Raw genomic sequence first — 23,280 nt, 5'->3', positions numbered from 1 at the left:
TCCTCAATAAAATGGTTTAAAAAAATCAACACAAATAATACAACATTTTTACTTGTTTTGGTGGGGCTTTCCATCTAACCACCACCACACCATCATCATCATCATCATTACCAGTCACTGTCATAAATACTGCTATTATTTGAGGCTCACTGTGTTTCAGATACCATGCTAAGGTTTTCTTTACATGAAGTATTTAATTTTATCCTCAGAACACATCTGACCACATATATATGCTGAACCATACTCCCTGATGCTATCCCAACCCCACCCTATTTCTAGAGAAAGACAGACCAAGTACATAGCTAACAAGACAGGCCGAGGAAGCCTCATTCTTGCATTCTGAAAACAAGCATGAAGAGTTTTGACACTTTCCCTCACTCTCTTCATGCCTTTTTCTCACTTAAAACTCCCGAGTGAGAAATACAGAGGTTGAGAGAAGGTAATCTATCTGACTGACAAACAGAAACCTATTTTTATAAAATTAAAGTTACTGAAGGAAAATCAGAAAGAGGTTTGGAAGAATCTCAATGCCCATTTTCTGATCTTCCTAATGCTTTATAGCCTTTCCCTTGCATAGTTTTGTTCTCTTCTAAATTTTAATCTCAGATAGAGAAGAGGCAAAGAGAATAAAAAATGGAATTTGAATTGAGATGTCTCCAAAAGGAAGGGAAGATATCGTTTTATTATATGTGTACTCTGTGGCAAACCCTCTCACTCATATTATTTCCTTTAGACTTATGGCAAGGTAAGAGTTATTTTCCCCACTGTGTGGATAAGAAATTGGGGCTAGGGAGGAAAAATGAATTGTCTAGGATTACACAGCCAGTGATGGGGGGAACTAGGATTAAAACCTAGCTCTCTTTGATTCTAAAGCCCATGTCCTAAAAAGTTTCTCTAACTAATAGTCAGGATTAGGATGCAATCGTCATCATTAATTAATTATCTCATCTAATACTTTATCACAAAGCTACCATGTATCAGACACAGGTTAGGTTCTGAGGATACAGAGTAGAGCATTACATGGCCCCTAGCTTCAAAAAGTTTGCAGTCTGGTGGAGGAAGGAGAGCAAGGTTAGAAGGCCTCATACACTACCCTCCATCCATTGCAGGTATTACATATATATTTAAAACACAGAACTGCTCATGTCCTCTAAGAATAAAAGGCAGAAGTCACATGGATATTGAAATGAAGAGAACAGAAGTATCCTCAAGCAGGCTGTTCAGTTGTGGCCAAGGGGATAGAAACCTAAAGAAACACCCAAAGGACTAAACGTGTCACTCTTGGTTAAAGACATCTGCCAGGTGAAATTATCAAAGATTTATGGGCTCTAAATACCAACAGGGATGGGAATGCCCTTGAACTTACAATCAAGTTGGGAGTACTGCAATAAATAAGACCACCTTAAAGACATTTTACTATGAAGATTTATTAGAGTATGAAAAAACTAGGCCCAAAGGTATCTCTGCTTGCAACAATTAAGCTAGAAAAGTCTAAAGTCAATTTACAACTGTATATGGAAATAAGGCCCATAGAAATAATAACTGAATTTAACCACCATCATCTCCAAACCACATTTTTACTAAAGCTTCCAACCTCCTTCCTTGACCCAACACATTGCTAAGAATACAAATTTGCATTTCTTGGATAATTTTTACTTAGTCTCAGAGTCATTTTCTTCTGGGAGAAATAGTCACTTTCTATTTCTCATAGGCAGAACCATGATTTCTTTTAGGGGCACAGAGAAGCCCCATATAGAAGAGAATCCTCTCCTTTCCCACTTCATGCTCTATCTCTCAGGTGAGAGTAGATGAATCATGGGGAAATTTTCTCACAAAATAAAAGGAACAATAGTCATCATTTACTGAGCATCTACCACATCCTAGGTACTACTGTAAGGGCTTTAATATATGTCTTATTTAATCTTCACAGCAACCCTAGGAGAAAGGCATTCTCATTGACTCTTTTTGTGGACAAAGAAACTGAACTTCCCATAGGGGAATGGTTAAATATGCTATGGTATATTCCTACACTTGAATATTATACAGCCCTTAAAATAATATTTTCAAAGATTTTATGGGCACGAGATTATAGTGAAAGTTATATAAGAATTAATTTCTCAATCTCCAACGTGCCACTGGAAAAAAATGTGCCAAAATGTTAACAGTAGCTAGATTGGGTAATAGAATTATGGGTGATTTTTCATACTTTTCTATATGTAGCTTTTAAAAATTAAAAAAAAAATTAATTTTTGTTCCTTTTTAGAGGAAAAAGTTATACCTAGGAAATATAACCAAAAAGGTATAACATTTTAAGTACAAGGACATAACTTCTGGTTGGCATGACCTCAGATGGTTTCATGGAAAAGACATTTGATAGACAATGAAAGATAAATAGGAGTTACATGGGTCCGGCTGGAAACAATAAGGAAGAGGGGTACATTCCAGGCAGAGAAGGGTGGAGCAAGATTGTTAAAAGTTTTGGGCAAGCTGTGAGAAAAAAAGACCCTAAACAGGCAGAAGCCAGTTTGGAAATGCCATTGCATGCTTGGTTAAGGAGTTTGGAGTTTGATAGACAACAGCAAACTTTTGAAGGTCTTTGGTAGGGCAGTGCCATGATCAAAGAAATGCTTTAAGCCCTTCATCTGCCAGGTATATGCAAAATGAACAGAAGATACAAGAGAGTACAGACAGGAAGAATAATTACAAAGTCATTGAACTAATTTAGGCCTGAGATAATAGGGCTCGAATTAGCACGATGACAGTGGAAATGACAAGGGAGGAACAGATGGAGGAGAAGTTCCCCTCTCCACCTCTCCAGCCTAACTGCACACTCCTTCTTCTCTTGCTCCATCCATTTCAGCCACTGTGGCTTCCTCTCTGTTCCTGGAAGGAGCTAAAGGCCTTCTTGTCCAGTGTCCTTTCACATCCGGCTCTCTTGACCCTTCCCCTTCTGACATCTTTGTTCTTATTTCATCTTTTGGTTCTCAGCCTAAATATTTCTTCCAGGAGTATTGTCCTGCTCCTTTCGGCCAATCTAGACTAGGTCTTCCTGTTTTACTTCCTGATAGCACCCTGCACTTTTTTTTCATTGCTTTTATCATAATCAATAGTTAAAATGAATATTTATTGTAGGTTTATGATGTCAGTTACTATGTTACAGATAATACTGTCTTTTACGAGTATTATCTTATTCTCAGAATAAGTATTAATATTATCTCCTATTTTAGGGAGGGCACTAAAGATCACAGAAGTAGTTAACTGTGGAATCCCGGAGTGACTTCTCTCACCCACCAGATGTACTAGGTCATATGTGGGGGGTAGTTTGGTACAGTGATCATCAGCATGAGCATGCAATCTAGAGTCAGACTGATTGGGTTATTTTATTGGCTCTGCCACTTACTAGCTGTGAGACCCCTGGAGCAAACTTCTTAATCTCTATGGACCTCAATTTCCCCATCTGTAAAATGGGGGGGCTATTATTGCCTCTCTCACAGAGTTGTTATGAGGATTAAATGAATTAAAGACTTAGAACAAGATCAGCACTTAGTGAGTATAATATATCTGAAAACTATTATTAGCTGTGTAATAATTTGTTTAAAATCTGCCTCCCCATCTATTCTGCAGGGACAATCTGTCCCTAAGAGGTAGACGTTGTGTTTACCATTGTACTGCCGAGTGCCTAGTATAGTACCTGGTCACACTGGATGCTTGGTAAATATTTGAATGAATGAAACAAATGGAAAGCTGAGTTCAGAGATCTAACCACCTAACACTACCACCATGCACTTTAAAATTTATGATGTTTCATTATTATTTTGTTTAATTCTAACCACAAACTCAAAGAAGGTAGGAGAGGAACCACTATCCTCAATGTTGAGTCTCAGAAAATTGTTTGCTTAAGTTCATATAGCTAATAAAAGTAGAGCCAAAAGAAGAACCTAGCTCTCTGATTGCCTGAGGCCATGGGATGCCTTGAAGACAACCCACGTGAGGCTCACCGAACCCGGGGTGGAAACAATCACCACGACTGATGATGCTCTCCTAGTTGCCCAGGTCTGAGCCCTGGCCTTGCTGTGACTCCTGAAAGCCTCTCTAAATGCTGCCTCAGCTTTGCTTTGTATCCTTTTCTGAGGCACTTGCTGGCCCCTCCTTGTCCAAACACCTCTTACTGACCCCACTCTTCACCCCAAACCTGGGTAAAGTATCCCAGACCAAGCCTGACGCCAACCTAGACTGCATTAATTGGACCATAACAAGGTAGGACATTGATTCTTTCTTGGTTAGATATGAGAAGAAAGAAATTAGTTGAGTTAACTGGGTTACAAGCCTGGTTAACCAAAAGAATGGTGGCCCCATTAACACAAATAGTCAATATAGAAGGAGTCTGTTTGAGGTAATGTAGAATCAATTCAACATTAGACTTAAGTTTGGGATGCCAGGAAGGACTCTAAGTGAACAATGGATATCTAGCAATTGAAAGTGGAATTAGTGTTCAGGAGAGATGTCAATACAGAACCATAGGAACTGTCTATATAACAAAGGAATGGTTGAAGCCAAAGAACCCAAATCTTGCACAATATTTAGTGCAGGGCTTTTCAAACTGTGTTCCATGGTATGTTGGTATTCCTTATAGGGGCATCAGAGAGAGTTCAGCTGCCTGGGCTTGGAGCTTAGGCCCTGCTTCAAACAGCATAGGGTCACAATTATTTGACTGATATTGAATTTCAGTGTCAGAGTTTGTTTAATAAAATATAATTTTGCAGCTAAAAGAAATGATTGAACTACTGATTTAGTAGATATTCTCTCTCTCTGTCCTACTTCCTCTGCCCCTTACAGTGTCTCCGTCCCCACACAGATAGATACATGGCAGGGAAAAATCGTTAAGTTGAATTTAGTTCTGATAGTGAACAAGCACTTGGCACCAGGGACTCTAACTGAATATTATTCAGGTGACTCATGTGTGATTTAGAAAATATTTTGACGTTTTAGTCTGATTCCAGTTCAATGAATTAGTTACAGGTTCAAACCAGCCCACTAGGGTTTAATTAAAAAAACCTTTGTTTAATTTCTCAGTTCAGTAGAAAATAAAAATAATAATGTTTTGATTTGATTTAAGGTTCAGCAAATTTATGTAATTCATTCCAAGTTTTCCGTCTGGTTTGCCTCTGTACCGACTATAGGGGAGAATGCCCTATAAATATCTACAAATCGATACTGGTGGACTGTATTCAAGGCCTCCACTTAAAATGACATGTCAGAGCCATCCATGATGTCATGGGGTAAACCCCAGCTAGCCCTTTCCCTGAGTGCTGGGAAAGACTTTAGTTTCATCAGGAGAACACCTGCCCAGCTCTCCTGAGAGAAGGTCCCAGATCATAGGATACCCAAAGGACAGTTGCACCACAGGGATGAGAAATTACATCAGACACAGCTGCTCACTTCAGAGCCTCAGGTTTCATGTGGATTAGCACCTACTTGTTATTCTGTCTGGGCCCAATTCCCAGATCTGTTAGTTCACCCAATGCCCCTCAACCATAGGAGGCTTGAATCATGCCAGGACAAATTTAAACTGCCACAAGCATTCAAGTAAGGGCAGATCCCCATGTTCCTTTAATCAAGCCTCAGAGGATTAAAAACAAAACAAAACCTGCTTCCAGTGTATCTATTTCTTTTTACCCCTTGATTGGTTGATACCCAGCCCATGAACAGCTCAGTATTTTTTTGTTTTTGTTTTTTTTTTGCGGTACGCGGGCCTCTCCTGTTGCGGAGCAGGCTCCGAACGCGCAGGCTCAGCGGCCATGGCTCACGGGCCTAGCCGCTCCGCAGCATGTGGGATCTTCCCCGACCGGGGCACGAACCCGTGTTCCCTGCATCGGCAGGCGGACTCTCAACCACTGCGCCACCAGGGAAGCCCCAACAGCTCAGTTTTTTAAAAATGTTTCTCATTATTGCCTTGGTTTTTTGAAAACACACAAATTCATTTTTGCAGCTGCAAAATGTCTTCTAACTAAAGAAACTAAAGAAAATGGCTGAATTCCACGACAGAAAATGTGTAATGTTGCCTAGTCAATTTCCCCATTTTAAACATACTCATTGAGATGATACATCGTTTATTCAGTATGATCCATTTGACCTCTATGTTATAATTTTCATAATACCTTGAATTGTGTGGAGGAGAGGGGCTCTCAGAAGAACTAATTTCCATTTTCTAACCTATACCAATAGCTCTATCAGGAACATAGAGAACATGTTGCCACAAAGGAGACTATGCACTATTATGAGGCCTAGAACAGTGTGAAATAGGGGAGAGGCGGGGCCAGGAGTCAGCCTTGGGTTCAAATCCCAGCTCTTCACCTACTTGATAGGCAGGCCACTAAATTTTTCTGAACCTGCCTCCTTCTCTGCAAAGTGGACTATCATGTGGATTAAAAGAGATATTGTGCCTACATACCTAACACATAGAATACGCTCAGTACACCTTTGTTTACTTTCCCATCCTGCTCAGATAAATCAGTGGTCATCTGTTCCTGTCCCTCCAAGTGCATTAGCTGCAAAAGGTAAAACTTCGACGGGATGTACCCTACAAAGTGAGACTTGAATTTATCCTAGGATACCACTGTGAAAAATGGAAAATAGTAGGAAAAGTTTTTGCAAACTTTTATTACTTGCAACGTTCACACAGGCAATATAAAAGATCTTGCAAAAAAACAAAGGGGACCTGGAATCAGAGAGACTTGAATTTGAACACCAGTTCAACCACTGATTAAATGTGAGACCTGAGCAAATTACTTAACATTTCTGAGCATTTGTTCTTCATCTGTAAAGTTAAAATTATAATACTCTTCCACATACAGTTGTATGGAAGGATTAAATAAAATATGTAAAGTGCCAGGCACATGGTAAGCATTCAAAAAGTGATCATTATTACTGTAACTATGTTACCTTACACTGGCTAATGGTGCAATCCAAGACTACAAAGGCAATTTATAAATGCTTATGTCTCCTTTGTAAAATAATTAAGTACTATTAATTCAATCTTGTTGATTGCCTCATTAAGGTTTAAGGGCTTGAGTGAGCTAGATTACTGACAAACTGAGATTTATTTTAGTCTCTCTTTATTAAAAGCCTAAGTTTCTGAAGTGACCAGAAAGGAAAGTTGAAATTCTTTATGTTCATTCATTATTGCCCTGATTTTTTGGTTATCTGGTAATGTTCTTCTCTTAAATGTACAACTATGAAGAAAATACCAAGATCAATTTATACCATGTCATTTCATTAACTTTGCCTTTGAAACTAGTTTGAAGTCTGATTGCATGACTTTGAATATCCATTTAGGGAGTTACAATAGAATATCCTAGGAGGACATTTTTATGTTCAGTCCAGATCTTTATCTGCAGACTGATGCTGAAATCCGAAACCACTAGTCTTTTTTTTTTTTTTTTACTCATTTTTGGCTGCATTGGGTTTCATTGCTGCATGTGAGCTTTTTCTAGTTGCGGTGAGCAGGGGCTACTCTTCGTTCAGGTGCGTGGGCTTCTCATTGCAGTGGCTTCTCTTGTTGCGGAGCGTGGGCTCTAGGCACAGAGGCTTCAGTAGTTGTGGCTCATGGGCTCAGTAGTTGTGGCTCGCAGGCTCTAGAGCACAGGCTCAGTACTTGTGGCGCACGGGCTTAGTTGCTCCGCGGCATGTGGGATCTTCCTGGACTAGGGCTCGAGCCCGTGTCCCCTGCATTGGCAGGCGGATTCTTAACCACTGTGCCACCAGGGAAGTCCCACCCCTAGTCTCTTTTAAGGAACTTTCACAATTGTTCTCCTAAGTGCATCAGAAAAATATCTCATTTTGACTTATTTCACTTTCATAATAACATTCTCCAGGAAACTTTTCCCCAAAATGTCCAGAGAGCTCCTCAACTTTGTCCCTGAAAACCTTTTGTTAACTTTCTCTCATCAGGGTGACCACTTGATTTACAGTCACAGGTGGAAAAGAACAGACCCGAAGCTGCTGATTATGCTGCTCTATCTCCACCTGTATTTTATGAGCTGTTTCAACCTTGATTATGCTAATCGGATAACATTGTTATTTGAATAAGTTGTTGCTTCTCAAAGACTAAGAATGACATTATGGAGATAGTACTCAGTGCAATCAAATATTCTGCTTTTGTATTTCAGTAACTGATTTTCCAAAGGAAAGCCAAGAATATAAATTTTGATAGAGGAACAAAAGCAAAACTTGAAATCCAGAAAATGCTAAAGAGGCCAGCTGTAATTGTATGGAAGCAGCCAGTGTGAATCTTCTGGCCAATGTCTATGAGCGCAAACTAACCATTTAGCTAGTTTTAATCAAGTAAACAGCTTAGCCCTAAATTAGCTATGTAAGATCCTGCTCCATATTTTAACACTTTCAAAATACATTCATACCCATACTTTTTTTTTTTTGCAGTACGCGGGCCTCTCACTGTTGTGGTCTCTCCCGTTGCGGAGCACAGGCTCTGGCCACGCAGGCTCAGCGGCCATGGCAAACGGGCCCAGCCGCTCTGCGGCATATGGGATCTTCCCGGACCAGGGAACGAACCCACGTCCCCTGCATCGGCAGGCGGACTCTGAACCACTGCGCCACCGGGGAAGCCCATATACCCATACTTCTAACGTGAGTGATTTTAGGGACAGGTTATTATGTGACTCATACAGTAACCCTCCCCTCACCCTGCCCCCATCCTTCTAATAGCCTCCTCCTTAAACACTCCTTTCTTGGATTCTGCACCAATACTTAATGCTGAAAGGAGGATTAAAAACAAGGAGTCAAGAGCACTGGGCTTTCCTCTGTGAATACCATACTCTATTCCCACTTGATCTTGTAAATAAATATTTCTTGCAAAGGAAACCTGCAAAAAGAAAAGTAATGATTCTGCTTTCCACCAATTAAAGTGCATTTAATTTATCATTCAGCTTCCTGTAACACAGAACACAAATCAGAGAATAAACTTGGTCAAATACGAGTACGTTAGTCATCATTTCTGAGATTAGAGAATGAGGTTTGATGATTGTAATCTAGCAATATTCTCAGTGAATTACAGTCTAAAACTATAGAAAAAATTGATGAGTTTTTGTAAGTGCCCAGTTCAGTATGATTCCAATGAATTGAAGAACCATTATTGGGAGATGCAACTGCAGAAAGACCCTCGAGGAACAAATATAATCAACTGTACTGTGGGAGGCCATTTTCTGATTGTATGTAATGAATATTTTCATTCAGAACACTCCTTTTTGCTAATATTTTTTAAACCTCTCCTAATTATCTATATCATAACCCCAAACTCCTTATTCCATGTCCCAGTTAGCTTTCTAAACTTCTATTCTTTGACTTCCTTCCTGCATTTTCAGTACTAGCTATATTGAATTACTCACTGTCCTCTATAGAATGCCTTAAATTTTCCTACATTTGTACATATAGTCATACCACCTTCTCTCCCTGGATTTGTTTCTTTATCATGAATAGTAGGTTCTGCAGTATAGAGCAAGCAAGGCTGAACTGAAAGCAATTCTGTAGGGAAAAGTAACAGTGGTAGAAGGAATAATCTCTCCTGGGGGTAAAGGGAAAATTCTTTATCAAAAGTCTGAGAGGCTGGGTCAAGTTCAAAGTCAAGACCCAATCTAATTTGGTTGGGGTGAGGATGGGAGGTTTGGGAAGAATAAGAGACACTGGAATCATATTAGGACTCTCTGTCATGAATCAGAGAGGTCCAGAAAAACACAAATAGGGTCCTGCTCTGAGGAATACAGCCACTAATATTCTAAGATCACAGTCATCTTTATTATGAAACATTTATTATCTCCTATGTGAAAAAGTGTCAACAAAACATTAATTAGTCTGATCTAAGAAAGAGATGGAAAATTTTTATTCAAGCCAAATTTGAGGATTATATCCCAGGAAGAGCATCTCAGAAAGCTCTGAGAACTATTCTGCCCATTAGAAGTCAAGGCACAGTTAAATAAGTTTTTTGAAACAGAGGGCTGTACATTAAATGGTGTATTATTGACAGTTTACATAATCCATATTTAAGCATCACTGTGGCCCCTTAAAAGATCAAGAAGGAATCTTATCTTTTAAGGAGTTGTCTTGTTTATGCTAGGAGAATGTTGTTCTTTATGACTGAGCAGGTATTTCTACCGATGGGGGGAGGTTTAGTTGATGCATAACACAGATACACTATGCACAGTGTGGGGAGAGGGGAGGCCAAAGGGCAGAGAAAATTTTTTTATGTTTAAATTTTTCTTGTCTTGCCATAAAATCTGAATTTTTACTTCACAAAAACTTTGTTCTAACTACTGATAGATACAAAGATAAACGAGACAAACTCTTTGACCTCAAAGTACGCAAAGAACACAAATAATTCAAGAAGTGAGTGAAAGGCCAAGGAGGAGAAGTGGTTAGGTTCTAAATTGAACCTCCTCAAGAAGTTTGGACCCATGTAGAGTAAGCAAAATGCTCTACATACTTCTGTACTTCAAGGGCAGTTCTGCATCACAAACCAGTACACAGTAACCAGCATATACGGGTAATGGTTCTGAGAAATCTAAAATGATGAGACAATATTTAATATAGCCCCAATGTTACCAGGCATTACCAGTAGATTCACATTTATAGTTATACCCAAGTATAGTTCTGAATATCCATGCTAAGGGAAGATCTCACCCCATCCCAGTGTCCACCATATTGCTTCTCTCCTGCCCTTACTTCCATATATGAATGACCACAAAGTCCACTTCCCTGAAGTTGTTTTAAGACACTCTCTGCTACCATTAAACCATTTGGGTTCACGTGAGGACCATGGTAAGCCTGGTGGTGTCAAGGAACAACCGGAGTAGGCTTTAGTTCCCTCCTTCCCCTACAATTTCCATCAACGCTCTTCTAGAATCAACTACCAACTATACTTACAATCTAAGTTAAAATGTCTGCTTGAACACAAAACCAATTTCAAAATAAGTATCTTAGCACCCCCTTCCAACAAGATTGCCAGCCCTGTAGAGGTCCCCTGTAAAGTCACCATTAATGCCAATATCATGGACTACTGAGATCTTCTGATTACAGTCACAGAGAAAATGATGCCTTCCAAACTCTTTGCTATGCTTTTTCACCTGAACCCCAACCAGGCTCAGGGTGGGTCTGGAATATCACAAATTCTTTCTTGAAAACAGTTGTGCCAGCCTCTGGTCCTTATAGCTATACTGTGGGCTTCAGATACCAGTTTACAGTAAATCCAAGGAAGTGACAGGGTAACAGACATTATGCCACTTCCTCCATCCTTCTCCTTTCCTTCTCTTTCTTATCTTTACCTTCTCAGATACAAAAAAGAAGCTATTACATGTATTAGCAGATACAAACTGATGTGGAGGATAGGGGCCTGAGCTTAAGATCTGCCAAGCAATACATTCCATAACATTAGTGAGCTCTGCTCTTAAGATAAAAAATGCTGGAATAGTTTTTAGGACTATTTCCTTGAAAGCCTAAACAGCTTTAGTGTCTTAAGAAGCAAACTGCAAGTATCTGGAATACCTTCTTCTTTGGTAGGGCTCAATGTGTGAGGCATTATTTACAAGCAAAGAAACAAACCAAAAAACTCAATAAAACTATACAGCATCACTAAGACAGAGGAAGTGCTTCCACTGTCTCCTGATGGAAGCTTAACTCTCAAAAGGATTCAGATAACTGAACTTCAAGAAAGGCTGAGACCCTTTCTATTCTTCTTAACATAGTCTTTGGAGGTGAAAATTACTTCCCACTCACTACCCACTCTCTTGGCCGTCTTCCAAACACCTGAGTTTCATTCTTTTCTGTGACTGATAAACCTCTCAGTGCCTTCTGAGACTTCCAGTAAAGATGTCATTCACAGGGGTGTTTCCTGCCTAACAACGGCCAAAAGGGGTCTGACAAGTTATTAGTGTTGTCAGTCATAGTTACACTGGGGAAACAGGCCAGGGCACCCATGCTTCTTAAAGGAGCGTGAATGCATTCACCCCACAATGCACAACAAACCAACAAAACCACTCAGCTTCTGCCTGTCCAGCTGGCATTCCTTGATCCCCTTTTGCTGCCATGTTTAGGCACAAATAGTACAAGGTGGTGTGCTAATGAGGAATTCCAAGAGCAGAGACCCGGTTGAGGCAAAAAAAAAAAAAAAAAAAAAAGGCATTTATTTGGGGTTTGTTAGGACTGCAGCCCAGGACACAGTTCCAAGAAGTGCTTGAACTGTGTTCCGCTGGACTACAAAATGGGGGAAGATTATAAAGGCAAAAGAACACAAGGTTACACAAATTATAAATTGCTCATCATGAAGTAAGATTGGAGGTGGCTAGAAGTCAGGTTACTTGTTAAGCAGGGACTGGTTGAGGTTTGAAATGGTTACATAGTTATGAAGCTGGGAGGTGAGGGCTTTGAAACTACAAGGTTACAGCTAGCAGCAGCTAGCAGATATTGTTTTGAAAACAGCTGGTGGTGTCCTTGAGTTTGATGCAGTTCAGAAAAGTCAAGTTCTCAGTGATGTAGGAATGCATCTGAAACCTCACCCATGATGGCCACCCGGTTCCATTTTGGATGCCTGAACCACAGTTACTCCATTTTTATTTTTAAATGATCTTAAGTATGTCATCAGTGGACACTGGATGGATGGATGGATGGATGGACAGATGGATAATGGCCCCTGACAAAAGCCAGGATATTCAAAGAATGAGAAAGGGAAACTCACATTCAGATGTGCTATTGTTGCAATTCAAATTAAAAGGTTTTGTGATAGAAGGTGGGACTAGAGCCACTGACTAAAATTCAACGTATGTATTTCAGCTTCTCTTGCCACTCCTTTGGCTAACTAATTTGGGTTTTACTAAGAGTTAATAGCTTTAATATCATTCTCAATCCATACAAGCATACCCATATACTGGATCTAGTTGTTAATTCTCCTATGGAGAAAACAGTGATTCTAGCCACAGCTTCATGTCATGCATGGTTTCCAGCTTTGCCTAGAAAATGTTTTTCTTTAAAATAAAAATATGGCCTACTTAGTTTTCATTCACTGCAACAGGTTGACAGTGCAACAGGTTTGGGAACAGTTTAATTGAAATCATGAATTATTCTTCATCATCTGGAAGGCAAGACCCTGTTATTCTGATGCTGTTGTTTCCTTTGGAAACAAAATCGCATGATGCCTCAGGACATGTACACACCTCAAAACAGAGGCTCAAAACACAGGGCCCTGTCTGACAGTTGGGTGTGTCCCTCTGCCTTTATCCCCATAACAACAACACTGCAGCACAGAGTGCCCAGATCAAGAGGAAAAGGCAGCACACAGAGTATGCTCTTAAACCCCTCGGATCAAACTAAGATCCAGAATTTGGTCCAGTGGTGCAAAACCCAATGCTAGACTCCTTGAAAGCCAAATTGAATAGCTACCATCTTTCTGATATAGGATCTTAGGTAGAAACGTTTAAGATGGCAGGATGGGGATAACTTAGATTAAATTTATAGAGCATCTGTGACTCTGTAGGCCTCTATTTATTTGCATGGGTGAACTCTAATGAAGAGACCTTTGAGGTGGGAGGTCTGGGTCTCACCAGGCCTGGGGTGAAACAGAAGAGATGGAAGCAGTGGAGGGCACAGTGGTGCATGTCTGAGCCCAGTGGAGAGGCACAGCTTCCCCTCTCCTGAGCCATGTGGAGTCTACTGAGCCTCCTGGACCGTGGAGATCAAAGGGAATTGATCTGTTTTGGTGTCTGATTTTTCAGCTTTGGGACATAGCAGGAGACAGCACCTTAGGCAAGGTAGTGCTCTTCTTCAGGTGAAAACCTGGAGGAAGGCCAATGGTACCCGTGGACAAAGACTTGATTGAACAAATGCTCAACAGCCTGGGAGATGAGCCAAAATACCTGTTTGGGGAGGATACTTTACCAGCGTGCTTGAACTGAGGAGAGCTAAGAGTCAGCACAATTTGGAGACAAATCACTGATTTTTTTCTTCTCCCTACCGATAGGCTGGTGAGGCCTGGGGATATACAGGTTACTAAGACAAGTCTCCAACAGAGAGGGAGGGATTCCAGTTTTCAATTGTTATGATATCCCTTACACAAGTAAATATATAAAAAAATATACACACATATAAAAACATACCTTCTTCATGATGAGTTCAGTTTTCACACCAGGCAGAGGGAAAAGACGTCTTTAGATGTAGCAGCAGTGAAATAGCTCTGAGAGGCTCCATTTCATAGATTTCTATAAATTAACAGAAATATCATTTGGCATCCTGCAATATTATCCACACCAGGTTCTCATCCCTCACAACACAGCTCTGCCCGGTCTCCTTCAAAATTCCTTTCTCACTCAGGCTATGCAGTCAGGTCAGAGAGCTGGAAAACTTTACATTCAGATATACATTCTGTGTTTCTTTCACACACAAATCTTTCACCCCTGAGTCCATAAGGCCACATTTAAACATTTATATTTTGGCATAAAATTATTTTTTTAGCTTATTATCATTATAAAAACCACTGTGTGGTAAATGTTCTATTATTATAATCCAATACTCCAGTTATTGCTCATTACCTACTAATTCATAGTCATTAGTATCACAAACAATTGTCATTGCTAGGGTTTCATAATTTTGTTGACATCACTGTTTTTGAGATGCAGAAAGGATATTCCATCTGTACACCTCATGTAATTTGTGGTTTGTTTTTTTTACTCAACTATAGTAATATTAGAATTCAGGTTTAAAATTAGATATAATAAATACTTCATTGTTTGAGTATTTGATGTGAACAGAATCTGTGACTCAGATATGACAATAAATCTACCTCATTTCTTCCCAATTTTCCAACCCCAAGCCAAAGAGTCAAAGCAAATTACTTCTCATACAAAATGTCCCTTCAATTTAGATGAATTATGTTTTTCAAAGGTATCATTTAAAAATGCAGATGGGGGACGTATTAATTAATTGCCTTGTGAGATCACTGTGTTGGGGACCTAAAAATATACATGATCAGCATGAAAAGTGCACTCCCTCAGCCTCTTAGTACCTTGAAGCTTTCAGTGTTGTATTCAATTTCAGGTGGAACAAATATGCAAATCTTGCCTAGTAATCTGAGGGAGCCATCTGAGGCCTCTTTCCAAGAACCATCTTTCTCTATCGTTGGGGTCTCTTCTGAGCATAGCTTTTTCTTTTCCTGAGGTCAGGATTTTCTTATGACACAGGGTGGGCAGAAGTACCTTATGACACAGGGGTGCTTTGGAGAGAGGTGTCTCATGACAGCAGAACGGTCATGGGCAGAGGATAGGGGAGCAGATCCTTCATCAATATCTAATAACCTTTAAAGTTTACTTAATGACATTGATCTTTAGTCTCCTCATCTCTATGATGGAAATTATAGAACAAGAAAATTTCTGAGGTTCCACACCATCTGATTCTAATATTCTATAGGCCAGTGAATGTAAATAATCTAACATAAGTAAAATGAAGATCACACAGGGGGAATTTATGAAGAAACCACTAACAAATTCATAGCCGGAAACTGGGGACACTATTCAGTCACAATGATGATAGAAGAAACCCAAAACTCATGATGAATTCTGCATATGGTGTTTATTTTCCATTTCTGATATACCACTATTCCCCCTTTCTAACATCTTATGGGACATTCTACTTGGAGGTTCTATAAGATGGACTTCAAACTTATGATGTCCCACAGTGATTTCAGTATTTCTGTAAATTCATCTCCTCCTACTGTCTCTGTTTCTTTGAGGGTTCCCAGCACCCTCTTAGCGGCACAGCTTTGAAATGTATTAGACTCCTCTCTATCCCTGGAAACTCATCCAAACACGGCACAACCCTGCCTATTTTACTTCCACAATTCATGGCAGATGTGCCCTTTTCACCAACAGCACCTTATTGCAGACCTCACTGTGGATTTCCACAATACCTAACTTAAATCTTCATCTCTTCCTTTTCTCTTGCAGCCCAGCCTGTAAATGGCTACCACAGTTATTTTCTAAAGGGCAGGTCACAGCCTATTATTCTTAAATACATTCAATTGTACCCCTTAGCCTCTACGTAAAATTCAAACTCCCTAGACTACTTTTGATTCCCATGACCTGACTTCAACAAAACTTTTTTTGTTTGTTTCTCATTGTCCTTCCTTTATATTTTTCCAGTTCTTATTCCCCTCTAAATTGCCTTCACCATTATCTCTACATGTCTAAATCTACTCCTATGTCAAGGCACCAATCAAATGTCACCTCTCCTCTAAAGCTTTTCCACATCCTCCTGCTGGAAGCAATCTTTTCTGCCTCCAAATACCTACAGTGCTTAATCTACACCTCTCTAATGGCACTTCTCACTTTTTATGTTAAAATATTTTTTTCAAGAACACTTTTGACAAGAATGTAAACTCCTTAAGCAACTAATGTAGTGCCTTGTATACATTATGGCCCCAATTCATATGTAGACTTTTTAATCAATATTTTTTTAAATTGAAGTATAGTTGATTTACAGTGTTGTGTTCATTTCTGCTGTACAGCAAAGTGATTCAGTTATGCACATATAAACATATCCTTTTTTAATTTTCTTTTCCATTGTGGTTTATCACAGAATATTGAATATAGTTCTCTGTGCTGTACAGTAGGACTTGTTGTTTATCCATTCTATATATAAAAGCTCACATCTGCTAATCCCAACCTCCCGCTCCATCCCTCCCCCAACCCCCTCCCCCTTGGCAACCACCAGTCTGTTCTCTATGTCCATGATTCTGTTTCATAGATAGGTTCATTTGTGTCATAGTTTAGATTCCATATATAAGTGATATCATATGATATTCCTCTTTCTCTTTCTGACTTATTTAAGTTGAGTATCTTATTAGAGGAGATAGATACAAAAAATTACATTTTATCCTGGAAGTATATTGGAAAGAACATATGAATTAGAGGGAAGATTTAGATGGGCTATTCTGGTATAGACTAACAAATTGTTGTAGAACCCCTCCTATACAAGCTTTCTAAAATGACATTGGTCAGTCATTTATTCTTAGCCCTTTCCAAGATTCAAGTTGTTGTTGTTTTTTTAATGTCTGTGAATCCAAGTAGCATCTTAAAATATTCTTTGCTGTTTAAGACAAAAGCAAGATCATGTTAGAATACTTCTAGTTGACTTGTATTGATCCTTTAATATGTACTATATATTAAAAGCTTGTCATTAATTATCTCATTTAATTCTCACAGAAATCTGATGAGATCATATGATTTTCCCTGTTTTTCAGATGGGAACATTGAGGCACTGATATGTTGAGTAAATTGTACAGGGTTAAACAGCTAATGAATGGAAATCCCAGAAAGTAAGCCAAAGTAACTTGACACTAGAATCTATCCATTAAGTCAGTATACTACACTGCCCCTGGTAGAGAAGAAGGAATATTGGACTTGGAGTTATACAACTGTTTAATTCTGCCTCTATTATTTTACTGGTTGTGTGATTTTGAAAAATAATCACCTATCCTGTCTGAGACTCACTTCAATCTATAAAATGGTTAAAATAATACTGACCTGGCAGAGTTCTTAACAGAAATAAATAAAATAATATCTCTGTAACCCAACTCCAGGCTCCTTACCCTCAGAAGTAGCATATCCCTTTGGGGAAAAGAGGCTCTTCTCAACTTAATCCTAAATTCTTTGCTGCATGTTCCTTCCTAACTCCCACTCTCCGTGAGTCATCACTAACATCTAAGGCCTCCTGGAACATTAAAAAAATGGGACCCACTATAGCACATTCACAGCTATGTCCACCACTTAGTTCTACAGAGTATCAGAAGAACCTTTGAAATAAAAGGTTTTCTGTTTTCTGGTCAGATTCTTTGTGTATCCTACAGAACATTCTCCTATTATTTCTGTATGGAATGAGGGGTGGAATCAGTGATCAGTATGAGGATGTATTAACCTCATGGCTAAGACTGAGAGATGAAAAGATTTCCTCTTTCAGTTATATATTTCAGTGTCTAGTACAATGCCTAACACATAACAGATGTTCAATAAATATCAGTTGTCTTTCCTTGCCCTAGAAGGAAAAGAGTGATGTGTAATATTGAAATATTAAAAAGGAAAAACAATTCTCACACTCTTGTTGACTTTTTATTTTGCAACTTATTACAATCCAATGAAATGGGCACAAGACATAACCTCTATTGATAAGTCTCAGTGGCTTGAAAGTTTTTTTCCTTTCCTTGTTAATATACATTTGAAAATTCATTTGGATTAATATTTTAGTATTACTTAAAAACAAAAATTAATTTCCAGCTCACAAAGCCAAAGTGTTCATTTTTCAAGAAAAACCCAACATATCAATTTGTCCTTTATGGATTGTTCTTTGGTTGTTGTAACTAAAAACTTATCACCAAATATGGGGTCACCTAGATTTTCTCCTATGTTTTCTTCTGGAAGTTTTTTAGCTTTGTGTTTTACATTTAGTCTATCATTCATTTTGAGTTAATTTTTGTGAAAGATGTAAAATCTGTGTCCAAGTTTTTATGTTTGTTTGCATATGGATGTTTAGTTTGTCCAGCACTATTTGTTGAAAAGACTACCTTTTCTCTGTTGAATTGTCTTTGCTCCTTTGTCAAAGATCAGTTGACAGTATTTGTTTAAGTCTATTTATGGGCTCTCAATGTATATAGTATCTAGATATCTATATATATCTATTATTTTACCAGTACCACACTGTCTTGATTACTTTAACTTCATAGTGAGTCTTGAAATCAAGTAGTATGAGTCTTGTTCTTCAGTATTGTGTTAGTGGTTCTAGGCTTTTTGCCTTCTCATATAAACTTTAGAATCAGTTTTTCAATATCTACAAAATAGCTTGAGGCAATTTTGACTGGTAATGTGTTAAAACTATAGATCAAGTTGTGAAGAACTGATGTCTTAATATCAAGTCTTCCAATCCTTGAGCATGGAACATCTATTAATTTAGATTTTCTTTAATTTATTTCATCAGAGTTTTGTAGTTTTCCATATATAGCTCCTGTATAAATTTTGTTAGATTTATACCTAAGAATTTCTCTTTTTTTGGTTGAATATTGACTAGTACTAGTTTTCCATATTTTCAAATTCCATTTGTTGATTGCTTGTATGCAGGAAAGCAATTGACTTTTGTGTATTAATTTCTTATCCTGCAACTTTGCTATAATTACTTATTAGTTCCAGGAGATTTTTGGACAATTCTTTGGGATTTTCTGCATAGACAGTCATATCATCTAAACAAAAGTTTTATTTTTTCTTTCCCAAACTCTAGACCTTTAATTCTTTTTCAGGTCTTGTTGCAGTTAACTAGGACTTTCAGCACAATGTTGAGTAGGAGTGGTGGGAGAAAGTTCTTCCCTTGTTCCTGATCTTAGAGGGAAAGCAATCAATTTATCACTGTTAAGTACGATGTTAACTGTATATTTTCTGTACATGTTCCTTATCAAGTTGAGGAAATTCTCTTCTATTCCTAGTTTACTTAGGGTTTTTATCATGAGTGGAAAGATCTCATTTTTAAAGACTCAAAACTTTCCTCTTCACTTTTATTTTTCATCTCTGTATGTTTCCAAATTGTGCTTACTTATCCATTTTTATTTTTATACCCTTGGTTTCTAAAATGGTACAATTAAGCCATCTGGAGATTTTTTTTATAAGACTAACTAAATAGCTGGGATTTTGCCACCAGGTAAAATAAATGACTGAAATCATGTATAATAACATACAGTCGTTTATTCTAAGTATCTCTAAGATTTGTTTGGGGAAAAACAATCAAGATGGAGCTTCTGGTTTTTACAAACATGATTTTCATCAAGTCAATGCTATAGAAATACATACATGGAATAACTTTGATATTGAGATTATGAGAGTCAAATGATGAAAATAGTCTCCAAGTAAAAAAGCAAAGATTTCTCCTTTTTAAAAAGAGTTTACTTATCCATGAGAAATAGCAGTCTAATAGTTTGAATGTAGAATTAAAATCAGAGTTGGGACTTCCCCTGGTGGTCCAGTGGTTAAGATTCTGCGCTTCCACTGAAGGAGGTGCGGATTCGATCCCTGGTCAGGGAACTAGGATCCCACATGCCACACAGCGCGGCCACAAAAAAATAAAAAAATAAAAAAATCAGAGTTCTAGCCAGGTTCATTTATTAAGTAGCTGTATAATCTTGGACAAATCATCTGACATCTCTCGAGTTCTATGGTCTCATTTGTCAAGTGCAATGACAATAACACGTACCACCAACCACCACTGTGTGCTCCTACCCCATAGTGGTAATTCAGGGCTAAAGAATATGGTGGATGTGAAACTGCTTATAATTTTCAAGCACAACAGAAATGGAAAGCATTATTATTATTAGAAGTGTAAATTAGGAAGAAGGAGTTCTGACATTGTCTTATCAGATTTTTACACTTAAATTCCATCATTAATACAGTTACATTTTTCTGGGATTTCAAGTTTTTAGGTGAACTTCACTGCTAGGGTAAAAATTATACAGGGTGATCAAGACACTAAAGGCTGAAGTTTTCAAACATATCACCAATTTCAAGTCTGGCCTGATTACACTAGCAAGAAAACACAGTTGGCATGTCAGTTTGTCTTATTTGATCTACTTTTTCTCCAGTCAAATGAGGTGACTGTCCATTTAGAACAGCTCAGAGTGATAGGTTTGAGTCAGAAGGTCAGAAATTCACCTGTGCTAAATGGTGTGGAAATAACCAGCTTTAGCTTTCCCCACTCTCGCAAGATATTTGACATAACAAGTTATTTGCAGAATCGGTTATCCCTTCACATAGCTGACACTGAGCTCCAACCATGTGCCAGGTACCAGGCAGGAAATACAGAGATAAAAAGACAAGGACCCTGTGCACATATGTATCATGGTATACAACTTAGCAATAAAAGGGTAAAAACTACTGCAGGCAACAATCTGGATGAACTTCAAGGAAATTATGCTCAGTGAAAAAAAGCCAATCTCAAAAGGATATCTACTGCATGATTTCATGAAATAACATTCATGAAAAAGCATAATTATAGAGTTGGAGAACATATTAGTGGTTGCTAGAGGCTGGTGATGGGAGTCGAAGGGATGGAGTGACTATGAAGAGGTCAGATGAGAGAGTTTTGTGATGATGGTACAGTCTTGTACCAACTCTTGTCTTGACTGGAGTGGTAGTTATACAAGGCTAAACATGTGATTAAGTTGTACAGGCTACACAAACACACACACACAAGTGCATGTGTAAATGACGGAAGCTGAATGAGCTCTAGGGATTGTACCAATGTCAGTTTCTTGGTTTTTATATTGAACTACAGTTGTGTAAAATGCTAACATTAGGAGAGACTGGGGGAAGGGTGCACAGGACATCCCTGGACATTTCTTTGCATCTTCCTGTGAATCTATAATTATTTCAAAATATGAAGTTCAAAAAAGATAAGATCCCTATAGAATATACAACACCAAGAGTGAATCATAATGTAAACTGTGGACTTTGGGTAATTATGATGTGTCAGTGTAGGTTCATCAGTTGTAAGAAATGTACCACTTTAGTGGGGGATGTTGATAATGAGGAAGGCTATGTGTGTGTAGGGGTAGGGGACATATGGGAAGTCTCTGTGCGTTCCTCTCAATTTTACTGTGACCCTAAAACTGCTCTTAAAAAGTCTTAATTTTTAAAAAATCAAAAGGAGAATATTTCGAGATGTAAAAATTATAAGAAATTTAAATGTTAGCAACCATAATAAAGTTTTATTGGAACACACACATATACACCCATACAAAGAGACAAGGTCCCTCCCCTCCAGGAGTTAAAAGTCAGGTCTCCTCAGTCTCCCTAGCTTGTAGAAATCAAAAATGTCCAGGAAAAGAAAAGCCTCAAATTTCAGTCCCTCCAGCCTGACCCTCTCAGGGTCTTACCCTGTTATTTCTGAGAGCCTTCAGGGATTCCTCCTCCCTCCTCAATCTCCATTGCTTACTAAGTCATCACCACTGCCTAGTTCTCAGATCTGAATGCCATCATCCCTGAAGAGCTCAGACTTTGTCCACAGAGCTACTAAAGGGATAGGCAACTGTCTTCTCCATCCCTCTTCACACCCCAAACCTCTCCATATCCAAGCGATTGCCTTCTCACAGACCACTTCCCCTAGTACAAACCAGCGTGTGACATATACCCCCAAGGGTCCACCAATACCGCCACTTCACCAACCACACCTGCTTGTCAGTTCTTTAGGTTCCAATAGGAATGATAATGCCCAAAGTGAAAATAAAGTGCTTAACCAGAGTACCTAATTAGGGAAGGCATCCAAGAAGGTAGTGCTTGACTGAGACTTTAAGGTAAAGGAGAAACTCTCCAGGGAGAAAGGAGGCAAGAAGAGAATTCCAGGCAAAGGGAACCTATGTGAAAAGACACTGAGAAAGCACACTGTGGCCAAGAAAGAGAAATGGTGCATTAGTGGAACACTGATGTTGGTAGGAAGCCAAGGCAGAGGTGAGGACTGGAACCCAGCCATGATGATTTCCGAGGCCCAGGTTCCCCACATCGCCACATGACTAATGAGCATGCTCAGACACAGCTACACGAGTACCGCCGTGCTGTGTCACACCTCGGGCTTACATCCATCCTGAGATGTCACACCTAGGGCTGAGATCCATCCTAGAACTCAACCAGCCTGACTTCACAGGCTGTCCTCAGCATGGGAGCAGCAGTGAGATGACTGAGGCTGAGAAGGGGCTGTTTTTGCCCCAGTGCACTCACAGGCTGCCCTTAAGCTAAATGCATGTGTTTGTGTGCATCACCAGCTTTTCCTCTTGGCTTTGTGTCAGTTTCTGCTGTAGACCCACCCTTTCTTCTGCACCCTATCCAAAGCTGCAAGGCAGAGCAGCAGGCAAGTGTGGTATTACAGAGGCACTGGACTGAGAACCAGATGATCTCGGTATGAACCAAGGTTCTGCATCCCTTACAAGCTATGTGCATTTAGTAAGTTCATTTTACGAGCTTTGGTTTACCCACCTGTAAAATGGGGATAAGAATCTACCACATAGAACTCTTGTTAACTTAAGCGAAGTACTATAAGTGAAAATGCCTTTCACAGGCCTTTGCCCCTAAGAGGTATGTTCTCATTTTTTTTTTAATTTTGCTTTTCTTTTTCTAATGGTAGTTCCCCTCCCTTGTTCAAGATCTAAGATTCTCATGTGTTCTCTCACTACTGATCATATTTGAAATTCTCCTAAAGCAAACC

The sequence above is a fragment of the Hyperoodon ampullatus genome (assembly GCF_949752795.1).
Source record: "Hyperoodon ampullatus genome assembly, chromosome: 5".
NCBI lineage: Eukaryota > Metazoa > Chordata > Mammalia > Artiodactyla > Ziphiidae > Hyperoodon > Hyperoodon ampullatus.
This window is presented reverse-complemented; position numbering follows the sequence as displayed.